Source organism: Hemicordylus capensis, chromosome 1 (genome assembly GCF_027244095.1).
Source record: "Hemicordylus capensis ecotype Gifberg chromosome 1, rHemCap1.1.pri, whole genome shotgun sequence".
Lineage (NCBI taxonomy): Eukaryota > Metazoa > Chordata > Lepidosauria > Squamata > Cordylidae > Hemicordylus > Hemicordylus capensis.
The window spans coordinates 384681236-384704530 of NC_069657.1; the positions used below are offsets into that span (position 1 = coordinate 384681236).

The 23295-nt window shown below is 39.8% G+C and overlaps 1 protein-coding gene across 17 annotated transcripts in view; it reads left to right on the top strand.

Moving 5' to 3' along the window:
- CHRM3 (cholinergic receptor muscarinic 3) overlaps nucleotides 1–23295 on the top strand; it is a 417691-nt gene that overhangs the window by 301197 nt on the left and 93199 nt on the right. The window contains exon 5 of one of the 17 annotated variants that reach the window (XR_008317318.1): nucleotides 14261–15318. The exons of 15 other annotated variants lie outside the window; for them this stretch is intronic. The gene's annotated coding sequence lies outside the window, so the exon portion shown is untranslated. Of the gene's footprint in view, nucleotides 1–3522; nucleotides 4900–14260; nucleotides 15319–23295 lie in introns of those variants that run through there. One more of the 17 variants, XR_008317317.1, reaches the window with a different exon arrangement.

A 23295-nucleotide genomic window follows, 5' to 3' on the forward strand; every position in this document is an offset into this window, starting at 1 on the left:
CAAGTTAGTGGCAGAAGAGAAAGACAAAGCAGAGGGGAAAACACGGCCCAAAAGAATCTACTCCCTCCTCCTGCCACATCTCTCTCTCTTGCCCAGGACAGGCTTTGCTTAACTGCAAGATCAGACTCAAGGTCCATCTGTGTTCTATCTGCAACAGTGCCAAACTGGATGTCTCTGGAAGGCAGGGTCCTGAAAGCAACAGTCTTTCCTTGTATGTTCCCAGCACTTGGTATTCAGAGATATATTGCCTCTAGACGTAGAGGTTCCATTTAGCTATCATGACTAATTCACAGCCAGTGTGCTGTAACAGTTCATGTGCAGAGGTGTTGTTGCAAATTCAGAAGTGCAAGTGCTCTCCATGAGAGCCCCCATGGCCACGTGCACCCTGAGAAGCAGAGAAGTACCAGTGATCTGTCCCTGTGTGCCGCCCCTCCATTACACTCCTATTCGTAAGACTTGTTGAGTTGTTTATCTTCTATGAATTTTATCCTTTTTAGAAGTTTTTAAAGTAGGTTTTCAAAAGCCCCTGGACAAGACACAACCACTGGAATGCTCTGTTCTCTATTTCCCCACAAAAGGGGAAAACAAAAGAAAACAAAAGAAAACAATCACTCTCTCCTCATAGCTTTAAGAATGCCTCTACTTCAGAAACTGACTGTTGCCTTAATCTTGCAGCATCAGTCTCCTCTTGGAAGTTGTCAGAGGGGCTTGAAGGAGCTGTTTTCAAAATTCACTTCTGCAAAAGCAAAATAAGCAAGTTGTTCTTTTTTCTTCTTCCCCAAATTCAATTTTTATTATTTTAACAATAGTATCCATAACAAACATAATAGACAAAAATGAACTTCCCACACACCTCTCTTCGTGAAACATCAACTGTAAGATTTACCTTTGCTATAATAATAATACAAAACACAAATTTAAACCCTTAAAAAGACAATTAGTCTACCCAACCTGCATTTTCTTCTAAATTTCAAATCCTGCTGTAAGATCCATAGTAGGAAAATGATTCTTTAAGTACAACAAAAATGGTTTCCAAAGCAAGTTGTTCTACTAAGAACTAATCTGCCTACTTTCCCTTCACTATCCCTACAACAGGACTAAATTTGGTCAAATCGGTTAGGCAGTTCACAAGTTAGCCCAATTGCACCTCAATCGTTCATTCATCTGCCATCTTGAATTGGGGTGGATGACATCAACACAAACTATGTCCTTGAGGGCATAACAAACCAAATTTGCTACAACTGTAGGGACATATAGGGATGCCTCAGTGGTATAGTTTGTGATGATTTCATCCACCCCAATTCAATATGGTGGACACGTGAACATTTGAGGCTCAAGTGGCCTAACTTGTGGACTGTCTAATCCAGGGTTTCTTAACCTTGGGCCCCCAAATGTTTTTGGACTACAACTCCCATCATCCTCAGCCACAAAGGCCATGTCTGGGGATGATGGGAGTTGTAGTCCAACAACATCTGGGGGCCCAATGTTATGAAACCCTGGTCTAATCTGTTTGAACCAAATTTGCTACAGGTATAGGGATACATAGGGACATCTCAAGCATGTGGCAGAGAATTCCATAGACTGATTATGCACTGTGTGAAAAATTACTTCATTTTATCAGTCCTAAATTTCCTAAATTGTCAGTCCTAAGTTTACCAGTCAGGTGCATACTGGTAAACATTTTCAAGGATATCTTTCCAGACATGAGAAACTGATAAGGGAATTGGATAGGGTCATATGTCACTTCAACTGTTCTTCTGGATTATGTAGTTTAGTGAGTATTGGGGTTTCTCTCAAGTATGTGTTCCACAAGTTTCCTGTAGCATACACACAAATATCAAAAGATTCTGAATGATCATATCATTTGTGTAAGTGTACCAGAGTAAACATGTATCCAGTCTCAGATTGACAGAAACCATAATTCTCTAAGAGGTAATATTTTCAGTGAAGTAATGTCTGTGCAGTCACAAGTACAATGATTTCATTTGGCACTGAGTACTGTTCTGATTTAGTTGTGTCAAAAAGAATAACCTTCATTGCCATATTTTTTCCTGCTTTCTATGGCAGAATGATGATATTCATAAAATAACCTTCATTTGAACCTGGTTAGTATCAAATAATACAGAAGAAAACTTGTAAGAACTAAAATAACGGTATGGCTTTCAAGCTTTTCTTTAGGACACCAACTGGTCTAATCCTTTGACCAAGAAGTCCCTCCTCACAAACAGAAGTCTTTCTGATCCATTGGTAGGTTTGAACACACTAATTAGAAATTTTAAATTGCATACTTTCCAAGTTCAACATCAGTCTTTTTAAGGACCATATTGAGCTGAATGGTGTGTCATCCCACCCAGGCTAGCAAAAAAGTTGTTGTAACTCCAATGTTACAACAAAAGTTATCTCATTGCAAAAGACCTCAATTCACATTCAGATAATGTCATTGCTGGTTAATCATAGGAAAAAATCCACATGGTGTCTCAGACATCAAATGTGTACTCTAAAAGTATTTTTAGAGTCTTGTTGGCAGGTCTGCTCTGAAGTGTGGTAGTAACTTCATGACTATGCTTGGCTCAAAGTGGAGGAAATTAGCTTCAAATAGTTGCAGACCAGCCCACAGCTATCTTAATCTTAAAGTACCCGGGAAAGCTGATTACGGCATGGGCACATTGGAAAAGACAAAGAATGTGGACACGTGCTTTGAAAACAAAGAGTTGTTTTATTGTGGGATAATAGGGGTACAGAAAGTGAAAAGATGGTGGTTAAGCAAAAAGATTAGTGCTTAGCAAACTTGCTAATAACAGTCTTCCTGTAAGGAGTTTGGCAGACTCTCTGGAGATGGCATCGGTAACTCCTGATATACATTTACCATGTCATAGCACTATGAAGGGGGATAGTAGTTTGGGGTTGGAAGAAAGACAGAGCAAGAGCAAAGACATTTTTCATATCTACCTGATCTAGATGGGATCCTCTCCAGGTTGCTCAAGCATATGGTAAGATATGGGGTGCATGTGAGTAGCCAGCATTTATGCAGGTGCAAGAGATTGATGCCCTCTTGGGAGACGCATTTATAGTCAAATAATAGCCTGAAGACATTATTTTAGTTCCTGGGGAACTATTGAAGGGTTTTCGCATTATCCAAAGTCATGAGCTTGTAGGACTAAAGTATTTTGGAATACTTGTTCCATATAACATGTATAGTTTTTATACTTGTATTTTATAGATTTTAAATTTGGTTTGTTTTTATATTTTAGCTTAATATTTTTATTGTCATTTTATTGTATTTTTAAAAACGTTTGTAAACTGCCTTGAGATTGTTTTTAATGGAAGGCAGTATATAAATTCAACAATAAATAAATAAATTAAAGGTATGATTTTAGTATTGATTAGGTTATATCCTGGGTGTTGCCTACTGTGTGCTCTACAAACAAAGGAATCACTTTGCAGGTTTACTGCTGAGCGTAATGGGAAGGGGGAAGAATCTCTCTGTTGCACTACTCACCAAATCTTGTTCATTGGAAAAAGGTGCTGAGAAAATCATCCTTGAAGACTTCTGATCAGCAAAGGATTCTAGTTAAGGAAGGAAAGCAGCACTCCATCGCCTTTTGTACCTCTGATTTGGCCTTCCCTGAATCTCTGCATATGCTCAATTTGATTTGATGCAATCAAAAAGACACCTCAATAGTCTGTTTGCAGTTTTGCCATGACCTGGGGGCACGAGGAACACCGTATCAAAATAACCTGTAATTTTGGAATGCAGCCAGTTAAAGTTTCTCCTCCAAAATGTCTGTGTTTCTGGTTAATGAGGTGCACCGAAGCACACAAAAACAGCATACTGAGTGAGCCTGGTAATAGTTTACTATAGATAAAGACAATGGCAAGTATTAACTGTAGCCTTTGTAAGGAAATTCTGCCTTTTTAAATACTGTACTCACCAGTTGCCTTGCTTTCTTCTGAAAATTGAAAACTTTGATAAAAATGTATCTTTATAATATGAAATAATTTGCCTGGTGAATGCAAAGATCCATATACATTTCCCCGGGAAAACAAATATTGACACTTCCCTTATAAGATCTTAAACCTAGAAAAAATTACACACTTTGTATGCATAGAAGATTGACATTACCTGAGATGTAGACAAATATAGTTTATATTGGAATGCATACTCTATTTTGATCTCACTAAAATATCACAGATAAGACCAAGTTCTTACATTTTCTTGATCTGCTTTAAGCTACCTCTAGATTATTCTAAATGTGGCTAGACATTAAATTTCCCTGCGTATGAAAAAAGGTGTACCTTGACATGTGTGAATTATGGCACAAGTGTTGTGCTGTAAATATGTATGTATGCATAACACAACCAACATTTGCATGCAGATGTGTCCAGCTGCATGTTAGAATAAAGCTTGAATTGAACCTGGGGCTATCTACATACAAAGCATGTGCTTTGTCACTGAACAATTGACTCTGCCCTAGGGCTTTTGGATGGTTGGATATATATGCTTCAGTGCTAGTTTGGGTTGGATTATCTTCAGGGTCCATTCAGAACTCTGGAAATTATTTTATGAATCCTGAAGAAAAGTCATTTGACAAGATCTTAATATCTTTACACTTTTTATTAAAGTTTAATAGATGCACAGTATGGCTATCATGCGGGATGTGTTCAGTTTAAGATAAGCTAGATGTTACATTTGACAGCAGTTTCTCTTCATTATTAATTATATGATAGTGGTTGTCATAGATTAGGAAACAAATATTAAACCACTTGTCCTAAGCTGCAACATTAGTTGTGAACAGAGACTTACTGAGTTATGCATTAAATCAATGTATCATTATTTCTGCTTGTATAATTAGAAGTGTCATAGTTGTCTAGAAGGGGCAATAAAGTCTGAAAAATAAATTGTAGATGGTATGGTCAATACTCAACAGTAACTGTGCCAAGGATTTTAATGTTCCTTATTTGTCAGGTTGCATAATTACTAGTATCTGGAGAGGATCATGCCTCTCTTTCTGATTTTGGGCCAATCACTAGTCATCTCTGATAGTCTCTTTAATTTCATTCTGAATGTGTGAACATTCTGTAAATTATGCTTTACAACAGTCAAAATTTCACTACAGTTGGAAAACCTTTTAGGCTACGAAATGTTAAAGTTTGCAGCAATGCCCTGCTCTTTTTCCAATTTGTTTACTTAAATGCTCTCAGACTGTTAAGTCTGATTCTGTCACATTGATTTAAATTCTAAATGAATCAAAGGATTTGTGATTTTAAGAGCTGGATCATAACCTTAGGTTCTTATTGTTTATATAAAATGAGAATGCCCCTGATTCTTGTGATTAGGCCAAGGAGATTGTATAACTCAATGGTTACAGAACTGATTGTTTTTTTCTGGATTGAAGCAATTCTACTAAACTAGGGATCAAGTCATCTCACATATATGGATTCTCTACACACTTATTTTCACCTTGACACGTTAATCAAACCGGATCTAGGAATACAAATGGTGTGTTACTGAGTGAAATGTCCAAAATTTCATCCCTGGGTCCCCCCCCCCCGGCCAATTTGCCATGGGCTATGACCAGGCAAACATGTTCACCAAACAGTGCATTACAGACATAGAGCGCCAAACCAATCTGGGCAGGGCCCCACACTTCCTTATCAATAAAAGACTAAGATACACTGCATTTTCTGCCGTACATCTAACACAGCTGCAAGCCCAAAACCACAGAAGGGCTTGCCCTTCCCTCAGCTGTGCCAGAAGACAGATACAGGAAGATCCCACCCTCGGAACACCTGTGCCCCTGCGACTCTGGGCAAGTTGAAACAACAGTGCATGTCCTCTTCCACTGCCCATTCACACTACCCTTATCCTCCCGCTATTACTCAGGTTCCCAGGTCATACAAGCCAATTTTATACCTCACTGCTATTTTCTAATTCCAAGCTTGCTACCATGTGCAAAGTTGCCAAATTCTGCATGGCAGTGTACAAAATCTGTCAGGTCCTGACAGGCAGCAAAACTTAAGCAGGCCGGACACAACGTTTAGCCCTATGTAACTCAATTTTAGCTCACTCATTAGTATTTTATTTTTTATTTTTATTTTATTTATTTTTGCATTTTTATACCGCCTTTCGTTAAAATATAGCCCCAAGGCGGTTACAGTAGCATTTTATCATCAGTATTTCTAGATTCATAGCTTTGCAGCTTTTTGGATATTAAGACCTTGGGTTTTTAGACTTTGGGTTTTAGACCTTGGGATTCAGGATCTCAGGTTCTAGGATCACAACACTCGTTTATGTTCTTTTTATGCAACATTTACATTTTTACGCTTTTTATGCCTTTTTAATGCTATTGTAACCCACTTTATGCTGGTCAAAGAGACCATAATAAAGATGATTTGATTTAAATGAATGTTCTTTTTACCAACTCTTATAGAATGTACCTTCTGTTACCATCATGATCCATTCTTGTTGATTATAATAGGAAGGCACAATCCTGAATATATATTCTGTTTTAAGTCAGTTGTGTTTACCACATGACTGGTTTATTATGAATGTGATCAGCTTAGCTGTAATGTTAAATAGTGGGCAACCTTAACATTTGTATTTATTTAAATTGATCAACACATGTAAATTAACAGTGACTACTTTTTCCCATCAAAAAGGAAGGAACTGGAAATGTTTAGGACTGCATCGGTCCTATCTTTGTAATCACTCCCATTCTTCTTTGTGAAAAATAAAAAAGCGGGGGGGGGGGGCGGCAGTGTAGGGAAAGGGTGGAGACTTCATTGTTGTTTTTGGCTAAAGGTAAAGTGTGCCATCAAGTCGATTTCGACTCCTGGCGCCCACAGAGCCCTGTGGTTTTCTTTGGTAGAATATGGGAGGGGTTTGCCATTGCCTCCTCCCGCACAGTATGAGATGATGCCTTTCAGCATCTTCCTATATTGCTGCTGCCCGACATAGTACCAGCGGGGGGATTCGAACCGGCAACCTTCTGCTTGTTAGTCAAGCATTTTCCCACTATGCCACTTAAGATGACTGTTTTTGGCTCCAGATAGCTAAAATCCCAATTGTGCATAACTGGAAATAAAACTATTTTATTTTCCACAAACCTGCATAATGTTTTATAGTAATTCATTTAACATTTAACATCCAATTATTGTGTGCCCTCCTTTGAATCAGCATCCAAAGCATTTGCCCTAAACTCAAAACTCATGACTATGTTTTGGCAAACCATTGCATACTGTCCATTCTATTAAATTTGCTCAGAATGAATTCCTTAGAAGGTAGAAAGGAAAAGAGAAGAACAAATAGGAACAAACAGTCTGGTTGCCTATCTGGTCTGAATAATGCCGGATTGCTTTGCCTGTGACAGCAGGGTGGAATTCATTTTAATGTGTTTGGCCTAAAGTCGCTTGAAAAAATAAAATACTTTCAGAATAATTTTCCATTACCATAATGGTAAAAATATTAAATTGTTTGATTGTTATGGAAAGGCTTTGGAATGAAAAATGTTGTGTGCTGAAAAGTTAGGGGCCGATATCTGTTCATTCCTGCCTGTGAATGTTATTAAGATCTCTGGTGAGGCAAACAGAATGGCAAACATGTCTTCAGTCACAACAAACTGGCAGCTGTGGGAGAGCTCGATTATGGAGGGTCACAGACATTGTTATACATTATATGTTAGTTTTAACTGATTATACCCCGTGACAAATGGGTTCATTTTTATAGTGCTTGGCGGTCTTAAACTCTTTAGGTTACTTATGAGACATGCTAATTGCAGTGTTGAGATCTGTTGCTGGTAATGTTTAGTCATTTTAGGTCACATTGTGTTGTCTGTGAAAGGATTCAGGAAGCATGAATGTGCACACTGATGTATTGCCATTATCTAAAAGAAAAGTGGCTTGTACCAATATGATGTATTTTCCATATATAAGGTGTGGCTTTTGAAACATACCCTTTGGACATATGTTGTATCATGATTTTGCTCATTCTGCATTATGAATGCTATGGGTTTAAAATCTAAGCTATGATAATGTAAGAGAAGACACTTTCCCACTGAATTTGCAGTGATTTCTGAAGGATACACCAGAGCAGAATAATGTGCTGCAAACAGAGCTAAAATATGCCTTGGCATCAAGTTTTTGTGTTGGATGCATTCATTAGTGGGAAGTCTTGAGTGGCATTGATCCTCTCTCTGCCAGCAAATGGATAATAGCATCATCTTGAACGAGTAAGGATGTTCCAGGGTTCCCTGCCATAGACTGAGCTACAGCTTGTGGGCTTCCCAGAGGCATCTGGTTGGCCAGTAAGGGAAACAGAGGACTGTTTTTGGCATGATCCAGGCTGAATACAGCAGGTCTCTTCACATGTGGTTATGACTTCCATGTGTCTGTTATAACGTCTGAAAGAGCCCTCACAAATATGCTTTGGGGTTCTTTCATTCCCAATAATAATAAGATTTACAACAATCTTTACAATTTACAATCTGTCTTTCCCTTCCACACATTCACATAATGCCCAACTGGTCTTTTGACATCCCTTATTGTAAACAGAAAGCTGATTTGGTGGTTTATGAAGTGTTTGTTTTGGCTGCCACAAGTACTATGAAGTACTGTGATGAAGGTCATGCAGCATGGTGTGGAAGAGTGAGGAGATGAAGGCTTCCCTTCAGAAAAACGGGGGAAATCTCTCACTGGCATGTAACTGTTATTTTGGAAAAGGAGGATGTTATGGTTACTACTGAACATGGTGCATATCAAATCTCACCTTTTGTAGATCTTGTGATATTAGCCCTGTTCAGGTTTTATGCAAGCTGCAATATTCATATACAGCATCCCCAAGAATGTACTTGACATCCCTACCTATGCTATGACATGAATGAAAACCTTGCACCCATGCTTATAGCATTGGTTTTCTGAGACAAACACTGTACTCATGGAGCAGTCCCCCCTGTAATCTGAGCCCTGGGGCACCCCGGCACTCCGCCTCACAGAGAGGTTCTCTCCATAAGTACAGCATTTGCCTTTGCATACAGATGCTGTAAGCATGGAGAGTACAGGTCGATTTTCACACACATCACAGTGGCAGCACTACTTTCAAGCATGCTTTTGGGGAGCCTATACACAAATCCAGCATCCCCTGTTTGCATACTACCTGAACACGGTTATTAAAAATGGCATATAACAAGTTGGGATGAAGAACAGAGTATAAAGCAAAAGTCAGTAGAGTTGTGAAGGAATAACCATTTTTAAAAACCACCTGCAAATTCTGAGCCCTTTGAGGCGTTACTTAGGTTGGTAAGTCATCTTATAAGCAAGATTTTTTTAAAAAAGAAAGCTTTACCTCAGTGAGCTGTTCTAAGTTGGCATAGAGCTGCTAATGTTTGGACCCCACTATAATGTAGATAATATCATAGTTAATAAGCTGGGAAAGGTTGGAGATAAATGCATTGCAGGTAGCAGTGGCCAGATGGCTGAGAAATATGGCAGGAGCATGGAGCTGCCTCATGCCTGAGATTATCTTTCTGAGAAAACCAAATTGGACATATTAGTTGGAGCCTCCAGCACTGTAGACTTTCCCACTTTTCCGGATTTTCTATAATGGGATATGTTGGCCTTTTTCTTTTGATCCTTTTTATTGTTTCAAATTTGTTTCTCACAGTTTGGTCAGTGGTGTCAAAAAGGAAATGTAGTATTAAACTTGGCATCTGAAATAACATGACATTTTCTATACAAGCATATGATGAATGTAATTCAGCCAGTAACTGTAATTTACAAACCTCCACAGTTGTTTATAGACTTTTGTTCAGTTATGTTGTAGTTATTGGATGTCAGTATTCTGTTCCTCTTTTTTGTATTTGTTCCCGGGGCACTATGATTTATTATAGAAAATTTATTAACTTATTCTAGCTGTTTTCTGCTTTCCCCATTAATTGCTTTCCCCATTAATTGTAAGAACATAAGAACAACCTGCTGGATGAGGCCCAAATCCTATCTAGTCCAGCAACCTGTTTCACACAGTGGCCCACCAGATGCCTCTGAGAAGCCCACAGGCCAGAGGTGAGGGCATGCCCTCTTTTTTGCTGTCGCTCCCCTGCAACTAGTATTTAGAGTCATCTTGCCTTTGAGGCTGGAGGTGATCTGTAGTCACCAGACTAGTAGCCATTGATAGACCTGTCCTCCATAAATTTGTCTAAACATGTTTTAAAGCCAGCCAAGCTAGTGGCCATTACCACAATCCATGGAAGAGAATTCTATAGATTAATTATACACTGTGTGAAAAAGTATTTGCATTTGTTGGTCCTAAATTTACTGGCCTTCAGTTTTATGGGATGGCCCCTGGTTCTAGTGTTGTGAGAGAGAGAGAAAGATTTCTCTCTGCCCATTCCACTACTTGCCTAATTTTACACACCTCTATCATGTCTCCCCCTAGTCACCTCTTTTCCAAACTAAAAAGCCCAAAATGGTATAGTCTTACTTCATAAGGAAAGTGCTCAAGGCCCGTGACCATCTTGGTTGCCCTCTTCGGAACCTTTTCCAGTTCAACTCCAAATGTGGCCACACAATAGGTTTTCATAATGGTATTATAATATTAGCATTCTTTATTTTCAATCCCATTCCTAATGATCCCCCCGAGCATAGAATTTGCCTTTATCACAGCTACCGTGCACTGAGCCAACACTTTCAATGAGCTGCCTACCACAACCCCAAGATCCCTCTCCTGGTCCATCACTGACAGCTCAGACACCATCAGTGTACAGGGGCATAGCAAGGTTGGAGTGGGCCCAGAGACAAGATTTTAAAATGGGCCCCCCACTCACTGGAGCTCAGCTCATGAAGTAAAGATATCTTAAATGAGGCTGAATAGTGGTAACAAAAAGCATTATCTATCTATCTATCTGTCTATCTATCTATCTATCTATCTATCTATCTATCTATCTCCTATGTGCCACAATAGAACATCATCCTAAATTATTTTTTTAAAGGTTTTGTAAATTGTGGATGATGCAAGTCATTTAATGGTACTAGAGAAAGACATACTGTTCTGGTAGCTCCAGGTTGTAACACTTACATCAATTTTGGAGGATGAATACAACTGAAGGAAGCCCGGGCGGGTATGCAGCTGGGGGAGTCAGTCATGTGACTTGCCTCTGGGGGGGGCCTCAAGGCAGTGGGCCCCCAGACAACTGTCTCCCCTTGCCCTATTATAGTTAAGCTCCTGTCAGTGTATATCTGAAGTTGGAGGGGGGTTATATCCAAGACTTTACACTTCCTAACACTGAATTGCATTTGCCATTTTGTCACCCACACACCCAGTTTTGAGAGATCCTTTTGGAGCTCCTCACAATCTGTTTTGGATTTCATTACCCAAAAGAGTTTAGTGTCATCTGCAAATTTGGCCACTTCACTACTTATCCCAACTTCTAGTTCATTTATGAACAAGTTAAAGAGCACTGGTACCAGTACCAATCCCTGGGAGACCCCACTTCCTACCTGCCTCCATTGTGAACACTGTCCATTTATTCCTAGCCTCTGTTTCCTGTCCTTCAACCGGTTACCAATCCACAGATGAACCTGTTCCCTTATCCCATGACTGCTAAGTTTACTCAAGAGCCTTTGGTGGGGAACTTTGTCAAAAGCTTTTTGAAAGTCCATGTATACTATGTCAACTGTATCACCTTTATCCACTCCATTTTTTACACTCTCAAAGAACTCCAAATGTTTAGTGAAGCAAGACTTGCCCTTGCAGAGATCATGCTGGTTCTCCTTCAGCAAGGCCTTTTCTTCTATATGCTCAACATAGTTGTCCTAAAGTATGCTTTCCATCAATTTACCCAGCACAGAGGTTTAGCTAACCAGCCTGTAGTTTCCCGGATCCCCCCGGATCCCATTTTGAACATTGGAGTTACATTAGCTACTTTCCAGTCCTCTGGTACAGAGCCTGATCATAGGAAGAAGTTACATATTTTTGCTAGGAGATCAGCAATTTCACATTTAGTTCCTTCAGAACTCTGGGATGGATGCCATCTGGCCCTGGCAATTTGTTAATTTTTTTCCCCAAGACAGTTTTGAGCATCCTATCTCATCACCTCAAATTAGCCCAGTTCTTCAGCCACCAAGCCTGAGAAGTTCAGTTCTGGAGCAGGTATATGGTCAGTATCCTCTGCCAAGAAGACAGATGCAAAGTACTCATTCAGCTTCTCTGCAATCTCCTTATCCCCTGTCTATTGTCTTCCTGTTACTTTGCTTTCCCCATTAATTGTCTTCCTGTTATTTTGCTCTAATTATAATGCAGTATCAGTTATATTCAGCTGATTGGAATAATATTAAAATTGTAAATAGCCATGGTCCATTAGAAAAAAAACCAAGAACTACCATCTAGTAAGAACTTTTAGAACAAACAAAAATTATTTTTTTAAAAAAATTAGGCAATTTCCAAACACTCAAGAACCCTTAATCAGGCTAGACACAATCTTGGGCTACATCCAGGTCTCCTAGGATGAAGTAGAAACTTTGTTTGTTTGTTTGTTTGTTTGTTTGTTCCATTTTTAGACCACCCTTACAAAATAGCTCAGGGCGGTTCACAAACATCAAAGACCCTTTAAAACAATTTAAGAGCACTGGAAGGCCAGGCCAAACAGGTAGGTCTTTAGGGCTCTCTTAAATTCCAATAAAAAATTCAAATTACGGATGTCTTTAATGGCTGTTCTCCCACTTTTGGAATATATACCGGTATGCATATCCTGATATTTATTCATTTAAAATATTTATATCCTGTCCCCTCCAGTGCAATGCTGCTCAGGAAAGTTCACAGCAATAATCACAATAGAATAACATACAATAATAAATAGGTAGACAGCAAAGCAGTATAAAACACATAGCTAAAGTTGAATGCCATTTAAATATCATGTCCGGCATCCAGTGAAGCTAATCAACATGTATGTTTGTACTTGTACAATCTTAAAACTGTTTTAAGTTATAGACATTTAGGGCTGTTACCCTATGGCCAGCTATACACCCCACCCCCACGTGTTTTGTTTTGTTTTTTGGTTTGGGTTTTTATGTTTTTTTGCTTACCTTAACATCCAACCTGATGAAGAGTTTTTGAGAACTAAAAAACTTACTTAAGATTTTGGTTGATCATAATGAAGATATCACCAGATTGTTGCTTTTAAAAATGTACATTCTAAAGGCAGTTTCACAAAAACAGTGCATGGTGGTAGGTTATTTACAGAAATTATTTTATTCACTCCACCAAACAACTGCAATGAAATATTTTATCAAGAATTTTCTAGATTTTCTCTCCTGCACTAATTGTCTATAATTGATAGTGTTTTCTCTTAACTCTCAGTTATTGCTATAAGTTGGCAAACTCCATCTGGTTCTTTAATACAATCATTATCCTTATTAACAGTTGTTAACATTTTCTTCGTACTAATAAACAGAATAGTAACTATTTGGTTATTCCAGTTATCCCAGTTCTGAAAAAGAAGCTTCATTGTGCGTATTAAATCATTCTGGCAAAATGAGATGGAAATTTGTATTCAAACAGTGAATTTTCCTGTTTATTCCTGCTGAGTATTTTTCCCTTCCTCATCTTGTATTGTACATTGAAGGAAGCAGGTGCTGTCATTGAATAATGTACAAATAAATACATAATGTATTTACTGTAGAGAATATTCTGTGATTGATTAATTATCATGAAATGTAAACCTCTTCTAACTGACTTAAAGTCAAAATTCATTAGCCTTTTAAAAATTGCTTGTACTTGGAAATGTAACTGTCACATTTCTCTCTCATTTGCATCAATTTATTCTTGAACTTGCATGAATCCTTGATTTAGAGTCCAAAGCTGAAAGAGATGCAGTGATTTCTAAAATGGTTAAATTTGATATCACATTGATTGGTGAGGCAAATTATTTCCCAAAAGATTATGTGCTTCTAAAAATATACTGCCTATGATTTTCTGCCTTATCAGTCAGGAGGAAAAATCGTTCCTAAAAAGAGCCTGCTTGGTGGTTTAATCATTAGGCCAGTTCATCATCACTCCTATATTTTATATACATTTATGATGCTAACAACTGAGATAATTAAAAACTTGGTATATGTTTGCAGGAGAAGGGTTAATATATTACTGACTGCACAGTTCAAGAGTCTGTTGTTATATCCATTAGCATAGGCATCCTTGTAGATCTCTTTCTATATAAACATCAGATCAGATTTTCATAATGACAGTTTTCCTTTCCTTCCTTATAATCTGCAGATCATATAACTTGGAACTATTGCAGAACTTATTCAGCCGGTTGGAGGTCAAGGTGTCTAGCTACAGGGACTCTCAAACTGTGGTCTTTCAAAAAGCTTGATTCTTGAGATACCATCTCTTCCTTGCAAAATATGGGCCTCCTGAGCCCAGGTAGCCTTGGTTTGCTATCTCCACTTCATACCAGCATAGGAAAATGTGTTCCCTTGTTCCTATTTGATTATTAAAAGTAAGCAAACACATGTGTGCCCTCATTCCCAGTAGGCTCCTGGCCCCAATGGAAGCAGACCAGTTTGGGAACCAGGGCAAGAGGTAAGAGGAGGAGGGTGGTGGTGGTGGTGGTGGTGAGAGCATTAGTGGGAAGGGCTGAGGGCTGCAGGCTGCCTTCCACTGCCTGGGAACTAGTGGAGGCAGAGCAGGCATGTCAGCATGTGGCTGGCAGCAGCAGGCATGGCCAGCTGGCCATGGGAGGAGTAGGAGAGAGGGCTCATGTTCCGGCTCGTATTCCTTGAACATGTCTGCCCAGTTATACCTCTGCTCCTGGTATGAACTCAAAAAGCAAGGTAAAAGGAGGGGAGAAGGATTGTGTGGGAAGCAGGAGCTGGGTAGGACAGGCACTCCCTACCCAGGTTCCATCCCCAGCATTTTACCAAAGGTAGGTGGAAATGCTCCTTCCTCCCACATGATCATTCTCCCCTCCTCCTTGCTTTGTTAATTCACAGGACTCCAGATCGGGAATGGGCACAACTTTACTGCCCTTGCTGGGCACTCATCCAACCCTGTTTAGAGTCATGTGAACAAGCCTATTGATTGTTCACATATTAACAATACTACCTTATTAAGCTAGTATAAATGTGTAGTAAATGATTGTGTAAGTTTTAACCTTGTTTTAATTAATGTTTTGATTTTAAAGAACAAACAACAAACAGAACTATTCAGTGAAAACACAGGAAGTATGGTAATCCTGGTCTTCAAATACCCACAGTAGGGCTTCTAGTAAGCCAAAAAGAGAAAATATATAAAACTATGTTTTGATATTATTTTAATTAGACGCATCTGTCTTAGGGTTGATACAAGCAATTATAAAGAAGAATAAATGTATTTCCATTTTCTGTGTCACTTTTCTTAAGGTCCAACCAGTATAATGTGGCTGATTAATAATGAGTTTAGTTATAAAATATATATTAGTTGACTAGCCAGATAACGGTATATTATGGATGCAGATATGTAATGTTAATTATATATCTATATCTATCTAATGAATATTTATAATCTTTATGAAGTATCAGATAAATTCAGTACTGTTAGTTAACAGCACTTGTCTTAAAGCATTAGTAAATGCAATCAAAATGCACCTTGCAGAAGTTAAAAAAAAAAAAAGGAAAGGTTTTCCATAGAAACTGCAATAGAAGGATGACTTAAAAACAAGAAGACTCTGCAGTCCAGCCAGGCTGAATATGTCATGAAATCCCAATTCTGCTTCTCAAAACAGAGAGAAAAGCTTTCCATTTAATTTGTTGGGTTTGGGTCCAGGGGATAAAGCATTTGACAAGATTGGCAAAGTAGCTGATATGTACTGAAGGAATCAGTGACTGCAGTACTGGCAGAAAGATCAGACCCAGGTATTTGAAGTACCTTGGCTCTCTGGATGTTCCTTCATATTTTCTGTAGGGATGGACTAGAAAGATAAGTTTGGTTGGCTAGTAAAGGAGCACTTTGTGTCCCGTTAATGTTTTTTCCACACTCACTTTCCACAATAAGCCTTTTCCTCTTCCTCTTGTATTGTGTTCCCTAAGCAATCATTTCCTGCATCTGATACACAGAGAACAGGACACTACTACATTGAAAAGCCCTTCCTATAATAAGACATTCCTATAATATTAAACTCAAATCTACCTCCCTGTCTCTTAAAGTTATTGTTTTTTAGGCAGCCTTCTGGGAAAGGGAAAATAATTGTGCTCTTTCTCTGTAACTCATAAAAAAGAGGTAAAATTAGCATGTGGATGTCTTTGAAACCCATGCCATCTTGACTGCATTTTCACCTGTGTACAGTTTTATAAAATGCAAGCTCTTTATGAGTTATCTAGTAAGTTTCACCAGCTGCGTTTCTTTGAGCAAGTTCGGTTTCCAGCAAACAAATTAACAAGGCAAACCAAAATTTGCATTATTTATTCATAAATCTTGCAAATAAAGGCTGACATCCAGAGTAAATCTGCCCTGGTGCAAGAATATTGCATTCAGGAGTTTGCATTCCAGACTAGTGCTATACTGGTGCAGCCTGTGCCACACACCTTCTGTGAAAATCCTTCCTCAATCCATATATGTTGCAGGGAATGATGCAATGCTCTCTGCTATAATTGTGCAAGCATAATATTTGTGCAAGGGGACCAAAAGCACAAGAGGCTGAGCAGCTTTGAGCATCTGCTCAGCTACTTGACCTGTGTGTGTGTGTGTGTGTGTGTGCGCGCGCGCAAGTGCATGCACATCTTTGTTGCACAAATGCAGTATTAGTCGGATGTCAGGCATTGACTGCAAATACTGGCTGCCATCTGGACTAGGACTGCACTGGTGCATCAGTGCTAACATCCATTCTAAGGCTGTGCTTCATGCTAGCAGGGGAAGGGACATTTTTCTACTATTGCCCCTTCCCTTTGAAGTCCACAGTAGCTCATCATAATATGTCCCTGCAGGTCATTCCCCCCACTTGTGCAATGGTGCAGCTGTAGTTTGGAAGTCCTACTCTTGTACCTTGTCTTTTTAACATCTTCCACAATATAGCAGATGGCTTGGGCATTGTTGGATTCCACCACCACTACCACCCCTTTCTTTTTTTCCCTTTTTTTCTTTTTCTTTTTTCTTTTTCTTTTTGCTTTCAGCCATGAAAAGTAATGATGTCGAGACTTATCTTCTCTAAAAATTAGAAATAATACAGGCAAACCTTGTTACTTGTGAGGCTTCTGTTCCTCACCTACCACCACGAGTAATGAGGCATTGTGCCTATGGAAAACAGGGAGTTAGGCTCCAGATTGCACAAAAACACCCCCCAAATCATAAAAATGGGTGAGAGAACTATGGCCTCGTGCTCTGCAGGGTCTCCTTGTGCCCAGCAATGCCTCCCAAGCTGCACAATGCCACCCAAAACTGCAAAATAAATTGTGGGGAAATGTTTGCTTTTTAAAGAAAAAGTTTTTTTTTTAAAGGCCCCTGGTGACAAAATCGCGGCTGGAAGTGACCATTGCAGTCACTTCCAGCCCTCTACGAACTACAGATACATGGATTTAAATGCTTTAATATCCACGGATACTGAAAATGGGTGTCAATTAGACATATGTGAATACGTGGAACTGTGAATAATGAGGTTCTCTTGTACAGTCTTATACAGGACTGTACAAGAGAGGAGAGATGGTCTTGTGGTAGCAAGCATGATTTGTCCCCTTAGCTAAGCAGGGTCCACCCTGGTGGCATATGAAAGGGAGACCTGATGTGTGAGCACTGGAAGATATTCCCCTCAGGGGATGGAGCCGCTCTGGGAAGAGCAGAAGGTTTCAAGTTCCCTCCCTGACTTCTCCAAGATAGGGCTGAGAGAGATTCCTGCCTGAAACCTTGGAGAAGCCGCTGCCAGTCTGTGAAGATAATACTGAGCTAGATAGACCAATGGTCTGACTCGGTATATGGCAGCTTCCTATGTTTCCTATCCAGAACAAGAGATGGGCAATAAGTGCAGAGAGAGAGAGAGAGAGAGAGAAAGAAAAGCTGTTATTTTCTATGAGGGTCACGCTATTCAGGCACATAGACAAGATTGTTTTTGCATACTTAAAAAAGAGAAATTAAAATTCATCAAGGAATAATGGTGGATGGATAAGTTATGTGGGCCATCTCTATTGTTCGTTTCTTTTTGTTAGACCAGTAATATTCTCAGCAACAAGTCAAGAAATAAGTTAAATTGTCTCCACACCCCAGTCACAAGGAGCACACAGACACAAAAAGCTTGGATGGAAGGGGCCAAATTTATTATCGTGGTACAATCAGCAAACTGTGTGGAGCAAATGCCATCCCCTGTGCCCCAAAATGGGTGACACACCCTGACTCAGGATAGAAGCAGGAAAAGCCCACTACATCCCCCTCATTGTCTGGGTCAGGGCAGCTCCTAGGGCTTCAAACCCCCCAAGCCGTGCAGCCTTTGCATCTCTATTGTTCGTTTCTTTTTATAGACCAATAATAATCTCAATAACAAGTCAAGAAATATGTTGGAATTCTATATATGGTCTGTGTTTTATTGCAGTGGAAGCAGAAAATAAACCTGTTGCCATTATTTTGATCATTACATCACTGTGTCAGCTAAATGCTTTCTCTTCACCCTTTATTAATACCATCTTTGTATTCCCGCATCCTTTTGTTTTCATTTGAATTCTTTTTTTTAATAACAAGTTTCACAATAACCTCATCTGTTTACCTGATTTCCCTTCCTAGCCAATCTGCTACATTTTTAATCTAGGCTCTGCTTATTAAAGTAGAGGGTCCAAAGATGGAGGGCAGTAACATTTGTTCTCCTATTTTTTCTAAATATTTTTCCAAATACTTTTAACTTAATTCTATTTTGCCACTGGTTAACCCTTTTGCATTTATTTTCTGCCTACTTGACCAGTCTAGAGTTCTAAAGGAGGACTAACATCCTTTTAGGGTTGTTGCAAAAATAAAGTCAGGATTGGAGAAAGAACCATGTTTGCCTCCCTGAACTGCTTGGAGGAAGGGTGGAATAAAAATTAGGGATGTGCACAAAACTGATTTTTCATTCTGTTTCAAGCTTGAAATGGCTAAAATGTTCCATCGAAACAACCAGTCAGAACAAACTCAAAACATTTGGAGTGTTTTGGCATAACTTGAGTACATCACCTTAAGTGGTGCAGTGGTGAAATGCATGACTAACAAGCAGAAGGTTGCTGGTTCGAATCCCCGCTGGTACTATATGGGGCAGTAGTGATATAGGAAGATGCTGAAAGGCATCATCTTATACTGTGTGGGAGGAGGCAATGGTAAATCCCTCCTGTGTTCTACCAAAGAAAACCACAGGGCTCTGTGGGCGCCAGGAGACAAAATCGACTCAACTGCACACTTTACTTTTTAAATCACCTTGCAATGGCAAATTGCAGAGCAGAGCAGTGCGTGAAGCACAAATTAGTCTCAAGGCCAAACATTGAGCTCATCACAGCAATCACCATGAAATATTACACAGAGAGAGAGAGCGCTGCGCTGCCACTGTCCATTTCTTGCCACAACACTAACTCACACACAAAAACACAACTCAAAAGAAGGCATAAGAACAAAAGAACAGCCCTGCTGCATCAGGTACAAGGCCCATCTAGTCCAGCATCCTCTTTCACACAGTGGCCCACCAGATGTCTCTGGGGATCCCACAGGAAAGAGGTATGTGCATGCCCTCTCCCCTGTTGTTGCTGCCCTGCAACTGGTATTGAGAGGCATCATGCCTCTGAGGCTGGAGATGGCCCACAGACATCAGAGTAGTAGCCATTGATAGACCTGTCCTCCATGAATATGTCTAAACCCCTTTTAAAGCTATCCAAGCTGGTGGCTATCACCATATCCCATGGCAAGGAATTCCAGAGATCACTTATGCACTGTGTGAAAAAGTACTTCCTCTTGTCGGTCCTAAATTTCCCAACCTTCAGTTTCATGAAGTGACCCCTGGTTCTAGTGCTCTGAGAGAGGGAGAAAAATTTCTGTCTGTCTACCCTGTCTACTCCATGCATAATTTTATACACTTTGATCATGTCTCCCCTTAGTCGCCTCTTTTCCAAGGTAAAGAGCCCCAGATGCTGTAGCCTAGCCTCATAAGGAAGGTGCTCCAGGCCCCTGATCATTTTGGTTGCCCTCTTCTGCACCTTTACCAGTTCTACAATATCCTTCTTAAGATCTGGTGACCAAAGCTGTATGCATTACTACGGGTGTGCAATTCGGATTTTTTGTGTTTCGATTTGTAACCAAATAGAAACAACCCTGATTCGATTTGGATCCAAATCTGACCCATCCGAATCACCCCAAATTCGATTCAGATCCGAATCGCGGCTGAATCGAATCGATTCGGGTTTTGGATCTGTCCTATTAATTTCCCCAGATTCCCAGCTTTCATTAAAAAAAAAAAAAAAAAAAAAGCTCCAGCCCTTATAGAAGTGGGGTTATGGAGCAAAATGTGTGGTCACTATTTTTTAAGTGTCCAGATTCTTTGGTGTATAATAACTTCACTCAACGAATCCTTATGAGGATTCATTACACACCTTCATTTCTTCTATTCATTTTGACTGTCTTTTAGACAGTGCCAATTGTCAACTGCCATGTGCCAACTACACCCCACTCCCACCCACAAGGCAGTGAGGTACTACTCAGTTTAAGTTAAGTGCCTAATGGGTAGAGGCTACCACCCAAATTGCAGAGGAATTGGACAAAGGGCTGGTTTTTGCTGAGTAGTTGAAGTTTACTCTTCTTTAAGGTTTTCCCCTATAAGGTATAATGGAGGTTTCAGCAGCCCCATAAGTGCACTTGGAGGGCGCTGGGGTGGCCCAGAGTGAGTGGTGGTGTAGTGCACATAGGGTGCCAGCCACTCCCATGGGGTTGCTAACCCATGGGGTACAGGGTTCTGTTGTTTCTGAGGTGGTCTGAGTGTAGATTCTATGGTAGCAAATGAGAGTGGATTCATGGTTTGTATTGAAAATCTCATTTGCTACCAGAGAGTCTACTCTCAGAACACCTCAGAAACAACAGAACCCTGAACCCCATGGGCTAGAAACCCATGGGGGTGGCTGGCACCCTCTGTTCACTACACCACCACTCACTCTGGGCCACCCCAGCACCCCCCAAGTGCAGTTATGGGACTGCTGAAACCTACATTGTTTCCTATGGAAAACTTCAACAATTCAACAAAAACCAGCCCTTTGCCCAATCCCTCTGCAATTTGGGTGGTAGCCTCTACCCATTAGGCACTTAACTTAAACTGAGTAGTACCTCACTGCCTTGCGAGTGGGAGTAGGGTGTAGTTGGCACATGGCAGTTGACAATTGGCACTGTCTAAAAGACAGTCAAAATGAATAGAAGAAATGAAGGTGTGTAATGAATCCTCATAAGGATTCATTGAGTGAAAGTTATTATACACCAAAGAATCCAAACACTTGAAAAATAGTGACCACACATTTTGCTCCATAACTCCACTTCTATAAGGGCTAGAGCTTAGCTTCTTTTTTAAAAATGAAAGCTGGGAATCTGGGGAAATTAATAGGACAGATCCCAAACCCGAATCGATTCGAATCGAATAAGCCACGATTCAATTTGTACCCAAATCCAGCCAATGGACCACAGGGGTGATTCGTTTTGTCTCTGAATCACCCGAATCAGCTAGATTTGAGTACAAATCAATTTGTATCCGAATCAATTCGCTCATCCCTATGCATTACAGGCATTCAAGGCAGACATCTAAGTTTTCCCTTTGTCAATCGGAAATCCAGCAAAACCAGATAGATATAGCAGCAATAGCACAGCATATCATACTTGGTGCTGATTGGTGCTGATAAAAGAAAAGCACCCAATTTAAACCTTCTTTGATTCCTTCCTCCTCTCCTCTTGATGAATCCTCTTCAAGAGAGGCACACTATAAGGGCTCTCTCTGCCTCCTGGTCCCTTTGAATATATCTAGAATTTGAAATTACCTTCTTTTATTTCCCCACTCACTCCCCCCAGCCAATGGGGGCACAGTTGTCCATGACATCACTTAATTTGTATGATAATAAGTCAACCAAGAAGCAAGGAGATCATTAGACAATTGGAACCCAGTGCTAGAAAACTAATCAGCAAGAGAAAAACAGTCCTCCAAATTGGCACTTGAAATATTGAAATGGGGTTGTTCTCTTCCGAGCTCGAAACAAGACCTTTATTTAAAAGTTTGCTCTGTTTCAAGCTTGAAATGACCTGTTTCATTGTCGAAACGCTCTGCACATCCCTAATAAAAATGCAATAAGTAGCTTTAATAAGAAGAAACCAAGTGAACAACTAATGTGGCTTTTATAAAATATTTGCTAATGGTTTTAAAACTAACCTAATATCATTGATGGACTGATCATGGATGAGAATATACCCTTGTTCAGGTATACAATTTGTAGGTGCTATACCCAAGTACAGCATCCACAAAAGTATGCTGGCAAGCTCATGCCAATGTGCTATATAGTCTCATATGTCCACCAATACAATGATTGAGGAAATAATGCTTTATTTAAGGAGAAATTATCCCCATGACTGGGAATGCTGGATGCCAAGTATTCCAAATCAAAGGATGTGGGAATGAGAGGTGGGAACTGTGACTAAACAAAACCTTGTAGGGTCTCGGAGAAAGTATACTGATGCAAAAAGAGCCCCCCTAAACACATATGTATTATGCCTTTGTGTTTGTTCAAACATTTATATTTAGGATTAAAACTATAACAAATCTTCATATTGCTTCATAGAAGCTAGGTAACATATGAATAAAACCTATATTAATCCAGATAAAATATATATCAGATCAATAGACAAAATATACTCTCCAAATTATATCAAAAAGAGGTCTATGAACATATGAAAGATGTATTAAAAAGTCCAAAAAGGACATTCCAATGGGAGTCCTGAGTTGCACAGGAGTTAGCAAGCTTCATAGTGTGGAGTGAACTGTTGCATATGTCTCTTGTCCTCTCATGATAAGGCACAGTGGAAGGAGGTACTTGTCCAATTTAATGCCCTATGCCAAACATGTTTCAACCATGGTGGTCTTCATCAGTGGCTTAAGTACTGAAAAATCAAACTCCTTGTGTTCCCATGTAATGATCTGAACATTCAGCATTAAGGTCTGCTTCAGACCCAATCTGTAGCTGTGTTTCTCCTATCTTCTCTCCTGTTTCTACCTGGTTTCTGCCATTACCAGCCATTGTTGGGCTGGCAATACAAGCTAGCCACCCACTTGTGTGAGAGGGGCACACTGGCTCTGGTTGAGTTCTGCACAC